Here is a 6,438-nt window from a genome sequence, read left to right on the forward strand (position 1 = left end):
CAGTTGTACTAAGATTTAACTAACATGCCATAAAATTCTTCCAGTTTTAAACCTTTTTATTTTGTGATAATTGTAGATTTACATGCAGTTGTATTAAATAATATACTCTTCACCCAGACTTCTCCATGTAACATAGTAAAATATCAAAATGAGGAAATTGACATTGATAGAATCATTCCATCTTATTCAGATTTCAGCAGTTTTATTAATACATCCACTATTGTGTGTGTGTGTGTATTTAGTTCACACGTATAGATTTATGTGACCACCACCACAGTCAAGATACAGAACATTTCCAAGGACCCTTCATGTTGCCGTTGTGTAACCACATCTACTTTCCTACTAGGCTTCCACTTACTCATCCACTTCCACTATGCCCTGGTAACTACTAATCTGTTCTCCATTTTGAATGTTATACAAATGGAATCATACTGTATGTTTCCACAATTCATTTTTTTTCAAGTTACATTTCCAGTGAGTACCTTTTTACATCAGTATCCTGGGCAATATCCAGGCTGGTTCCTCTCTTCGTTTTTTTTTTTTTTTTTTTTTTTTGAGACAGAGTCTCGCTTTGTTGCCTAGGCTAGAGTGAGTGCCGTGGCATCAGCCTCGCTCACAGCAACCTCAAACACCTGGGCTCAAGCAATCCTGCTGCCTCAGCCTCCCAAGTAGCTGGGACTACAGGCATGTGCCACCATGCCCGGCTAATTTTTTCTATATATATTAGTTGGCCAATTAGTTTCTTTCTATTTATAGTAGAGACGGGGGTCTCGCTCTTGCTCAGGCTGGTTTCGAACTCCTGACCTCGAGCAATCCGCCCGCCTCGGCCTCCCAGAGTGCTAGGATTACAGGTGTGAGCCACCGTGCCCGGCCCATCTCTTCTTTTTTAATTAAACTTTTTATTTTGGAAAAAATTTAAGGATATGGAAGAATTGCAAGATAATTACAATAAAGCTTCTTATACACTTTACCTAGACTTATTTATTTATTGTTAATATTTTGTCATGTTTGCTTTATATTTCTCTCTGTACTACATATTGCATAATAAGATCCTCATTATTACTTATTCTAATTTTTTCCATGAGCTATTTCTGAGTAAATTTCAGAGATTATGACCTTTAAGCACTGAATACTTCATTATGTATCTCCTAACAACAAAGACAATCTCTTACATAACTATGGTGCAGTGATCAAATTGAGTAAACTTAATATTTATACAATACAATCAGTTGTATCTTATCAATACAATTCATATTCAAATTTTATGAATTTGAATAATCAAATTTGGTGAATAATCCATATTCAAACATTGATACAATTTATAATCCATATTCAAATTTTGTTAATTGTCCCAATACTATCCTTTCTAGAAACTTTTCTCCCAATCCAGAATCCAAACCAGGATCAAGCACTGCATTTAGATGTTGTATCTGTTTAGTCTCCTATAATCCAGAATAGTTCCTTAGCCTTTCTTTTTCTTTATGGTATTGAATTTTTTTTTTTTTTTACATTTAACCTAATTTTATTCATGCTTGCCTTGGGATGGGGAATAGATCATTCAGTAAAAACATACAGTAAAAACAAAATGTCTTATCATGTGCAACTTTTAAACTACAATAATGATGTACCTTAATTACTTCCATGCACACAAGTCTAACAGTTTTTTAAAAAATAAACACAATTAAGACTTCTAGGAGCATTTTATAATAAAGTAATTCCTAATTTTTCTTTGTAGATAGATCAAGCACCTCCAAAATACAAATTCCTATACACAGTGAGCACTTAAAATGAACACGTATGTAAATTAAGTACATTAAGTAAATTAAGCCTTAGGATAAGCTGACATATATTCAGCTAGGTAGGCAACAAACCATAGTGCCAAATGGAAAAAGTGTATTTGCAAATAAATTTTAAAAACTAACTTTTAAATACAGAAAATATACTGATTTGCTAAAATAAATAAGATGTGATGTATTAACACTTCACTATAAAGAATGCATACCAGAACATTTATAAATGGTGAATGAGTCTTAAGAATAGTTTACTACAATAAACGCTGGCTAAATAGAAGTGCATACTGTGAAGCACTATGGGTGGTATATGTTTTGCCACATACTTTTGTTACCTTGAGGTAGATAACACATGTGTACCAAATTCGGCATTCATTTTCAGTTGCTGGTATCATGTGTTTTAAGAAATGTGTACAGTATGAAAAACTTGAAAATACTCATGAATGAAAAATGTTTTAGGAAAAAAATAGATATTTTCATGCAATTATGTACAGTTTCACTGTGTAAATTTCAAGGCAAGATTAGTTTCCTGTAAAACAGATCATTGTTCTATGAGAGAATGTTTCTACTTGTCTTAGTGCATTTCTTTTGTCTCCTCCTGCATTGCATTATTTTGTTCTTTATTTTTGTGTGCAAACGACATGCCAGTTAAAATGAAAACTCTCTCACGTGTAGAAAAAAAAAAGTCTGGATTTTAAAAACCGAGAACTAATAAAATTCTTACTAAATGACAACATCTGATTCAAGTAAAAAAAATGACTTTAAACACTAGTAATAAAAAAAGACAAAACACATTTCATAAAGAACACAAAGAAATGTCTGCTGAGTGTTTTAGTTCAGATGTTTCAGAATGCTGCTGTATGTTTTATGAGGAATTTGAGGGGAAGATTTCGTGGCAGAAGGTGTTAGTGTGGCCTGTATGGACTTAAGTGGCGACCCAGCTGGACTGTGAAACTGTGGGATGCCTATGGATTCAAGCTGCTTGTTAAAGAGGAACTCCCCACTGTTGTTTAGAAATCCTTCCTCATTTCCTCTCTCTCCAAGCTTCCCATCCTCTACTGGCTCAGTTTCTAGCATTTCAGTATCTTCTTTCTTGCTAAAGAACTTGTCCAAGTAACTGGTGTAAGTGTTTTCCTTCGCAATTTGTTCATCCTTCCTTACCTCACAACAAAACTGACTTATGAGAAAACAGTCCTCCCCACTACTCACAAACTGGCTATCCCAAGAAGACTGGTACAAGGCTTCTAATTGAGCCAGATTTGCCATACCTTTTTCCTCTTTTTCTCGACTTACTGACTTTGATATCAAACTTTTCAATTCTAGTTGGGACACTGAGCTATTCAAGTCATTTAATTTATCAACAACATCAGTAGGCTCGTGTTGTGAACTAAGTTGAATAGTTCCTGCGATAAAGGAATCAAAATCAAATCCCTGATTCTTTTCCCTTTCTTTTTCAGCCAGTTGCTGTGATGCTTCCTCTAGAGCTATCTGGGCTTTAACCAATCCATTCCTTTCACATTTTGACTTGCCTTTCTTATCAGATTTTTCTTTACTTTGTTCTTTCCAATTGGAAAGATCTGTAATAAGCTTGGGTTCATAGTAATGGTTAACTTTACTCTCTCTCCAAACTAAGTTATCTAAATATGATGATGACCTCGTTTTGTAGTTACAAGTATGGCTACACTCCAGATCACAATATTTGTTTTCGTGATGATCTGGGTACTGCCAGCAAGGCTCAGTAGAGTAATTGGTATCAAAAGCAGGATCCTCCAGATACTTTTCCCGATCTCCGTCCAAGTATTTTCGAGAATCAACTTGTACTTCTTCTTCGTCAGTGACGTCAGACAGAGCTCTTGGGTCACGCTGAACTTCATCAGTATCAAAGTTGTTATGTATAGCCCAATCATGCTCTGAAAATTGACAATCATGGTACCTTTCCCAGTTATAAATATGACTGTGAGTTTCATCCATAAGTAAAATATCATCAACTTCATCTTCAATATGAAAAGGATGACTTGAAATTGGTTCATCCATTGGAAAAGAATATATGCTCATGTAAGGATGGGAGAGTGCTTCTTCTGCTGTCAACCAATCCATGGGGCTAAATGTCAAAATTTGTTCCAGGAAATCCAGTGCTTCTCGACTAATTCCTGGAAGCAGCTGAGTTAAAGGTTTGTGTGGCTCAGTCATGTCATTTCTAATGTAAACCGGAATTACACTGAGAAGTTCCTGACGATCTTCCTCATGTACAACAGGTATAGATTCTAAAATCAGCTGCATCTGTTCAAGTTCATGTGCACCTGCAAAAAGAGTTTTACCAGTCAGCATTTCAGCAAAGATGCAGCCTGCAGCCCACATGTCGATGGCTTTAGTATAATTATTAGGAGAAAGTAAAAGACGTGGAGATCTGTACCATTTAGTAACCAATCCTTCAGAAAGATGACCCTTATGGGAATAATGAGGATCCATGATCCGTGCAAGACCAAAGTCACCTATCTTCAGCACCAAGTCTTCAGTATTAATGAAAAGATTAGCTGGTTTGAGATCTCTGTGCAGTACGTTTGCAGAGTGAATATACTTGAGCCCCCGTAGCAGCTGATACATGAAAAGCCTGGCATGCTCTTCCAGTAAAGGGCCCTGCTCCAGCACATTAGCCAAGTCTGTCTCCATGTACTCCTGAACAATGTAAACACTGTTCAGTTCCGTAAGAGAGCCCACATCGTCTGTTAACTGGCTTCCACTGGGACCAAGAATTTCAAACACTTTCACAATGTTATCATGGTCAAGTCTTCTAATAATTTTGATTTCACGTAGAGCATGTTTGACACTCTGCGGGTCAGTTAGGACAATTTTCTTGATGGCTACTCTTTTGTCACAGTCATTGTCTACAGCAGAAAAAACCAAGCCATTGCCTCCACAACCCAATGGTTTTAAGTCCATATATCTAGAGCCCAGATCAAAACCATGAATGTTCATGAGACTTTCAAATTTCTCTGCCATTTTGAAAACCTTACTATTGCCTTTTCCTTTCCAATTGTTGAACTTGTGTAAACAAGGAAGAAAACTGGCATCAAAAGGAAAGATCTTTCAAAAAGGGACAAGAAAAATAATTATGTTTCCACAGCAAGATGGTTTCTTGATGCTCATTGCATACGCCAACCAGGCCCGTTGAGTTCCCCTTCAAGCTCAAAAAGCTATACTCATACTGAGAATTAAAAAGATTGCAGTACTCATAGTTCAAGAAAGGGGCAGCAACTCTGCAGTCATTTAAAGAAAACACTCAAGAAACTCAAACGGAATGAAATGACATACTATGCACTCAGATTTACTGTGCTAAACGATTTAACATTTAACAAAAATGTGAATAAATATGCACACAACAGGCTTCTATGAACATTCTCCTCACAGTGCAGATACATTCAGTCTTGGACTGGTCCTGAGCTGCATCATTCTAAGGTGCTGGTAAGCACTATTTCCGTTTTGCTTCTTCTCTTCCTTTGTTGCTATATATTTCAACAGGAAGCCCTGGCGGCTGTTGGTTAACAGAAGATGTCTTTTGTTAGTGATCAGGTGGCTCCAGCTCACCACCACCACAATCAAAGCTACCGTCCATCTTACTCTGCCACAACGGGACTTCTCCGACTCACCGAGGGAGTGCGGGCCGCGGACAGGCCCCGCTGTCGGCTCAGGCTGTGCTGGCGGCGCGTTCCCAGGCTCTCGCTTTGCCGCAGTCGCCGCCATGTGGTATTGAAATTTTTGAAGAGTATCGGTCCATTATTTTGCAGAAGGTCCTTTAATTTGGACTCGCCTGATTGTTTCTTCATAATTAAATTTGGTTTATGCATTTTTGGTGGGAATGCTACATAAGCGATGCTGTGTCCTTTTTAGTACATCCTATCAGGAGGCACCTGATTTCACTTAGTTATTTTTTTGGTAGCTGAGCCATCTCTTAATGTAAAATCAGTACAGGATTTTGAACCCAGGTCCTCCAGACTCTAGGGTCCGTGTTTTCACCCATCCACAACCCTGTAGTTAGATGTGGTCTCACTTATTTTATTGCAGGGGGTGGAGGCTCTGGTGGACTTTCTAAATCTTCTCAGTATGACCTCTCAGTAGCTAAGCCCTGAGGGCTTTCATGTTCTTCCAATTTATGTTTTAGATCTGCACAGAGAAAGCCTGTTTGGTTATTGATAGCTCCAGAATAAATGTCACATCTTAAAAAATCAAAACCAGGCCGGGCACAGTGGCTCACGCCTGTAATCCTGGCACTCTGGGAGGCCGAGGCGGGTGGATTGCTCGAGGTTCAAAACCAGGAACTTCGAAATCAGAAGTTCAAAACCAGCCTGAGCAGGAGCGAGACCCCCGTCTCTACTATAAATAGAAAGAAATTAATTGGCCAACTAAAAATATATATAGAGAAAAAATTAGCTGGGCATGGTGGTGCATGCCTGTAGTCCTAGCTACTAGGGAGGCTGAGACAGAAGGATTGCTTAAGCCCAGGAGTTTGAGGTTGCTGTGAGCTAGGCTGATGCCATGGCACACTAGCCCAGACAACAGAGTGAGTCTCTGTCTCAAATAAAATAAAAACCATGATAAACAAATATGCCTGCCATTCTGTGTCTCACTTCGAAGCCACTGCTGAGCCTGA

At 38.1% G+C, this 6,438-nt stretch overlaps 1 pseudogene; it reads right to left on the bottom strand.

The window, feature by feature from the left end:
- Positions 1 to 1,664: 1,664 nt before the first annotated feature.
- LOC105857206 (mitogen-activated protein kinase 6 pseudogene) lies at positions 1,665 to 4,928 on the bottom strand (annotated as a pseudogene).
- Between the last annotated feature and the right edge of the window lie 1,510 nt (positions 4,929 to 6,438).

The sequence above is a fragment of the Microcebus murinus genome, chromosome 6, assembly GCF_040939455.1.
Source record: "Microcebus murinus isolate Inina chromosome 6, M.murinus_Inina_mat1.0, whole genome shotgun sequence".
Lineage (NCBI taxonomy): Eukaryota > Metazoa > Chordata > Mammalia > Primates > Cheirogaleidae > Microcebus > Microcebus murinus.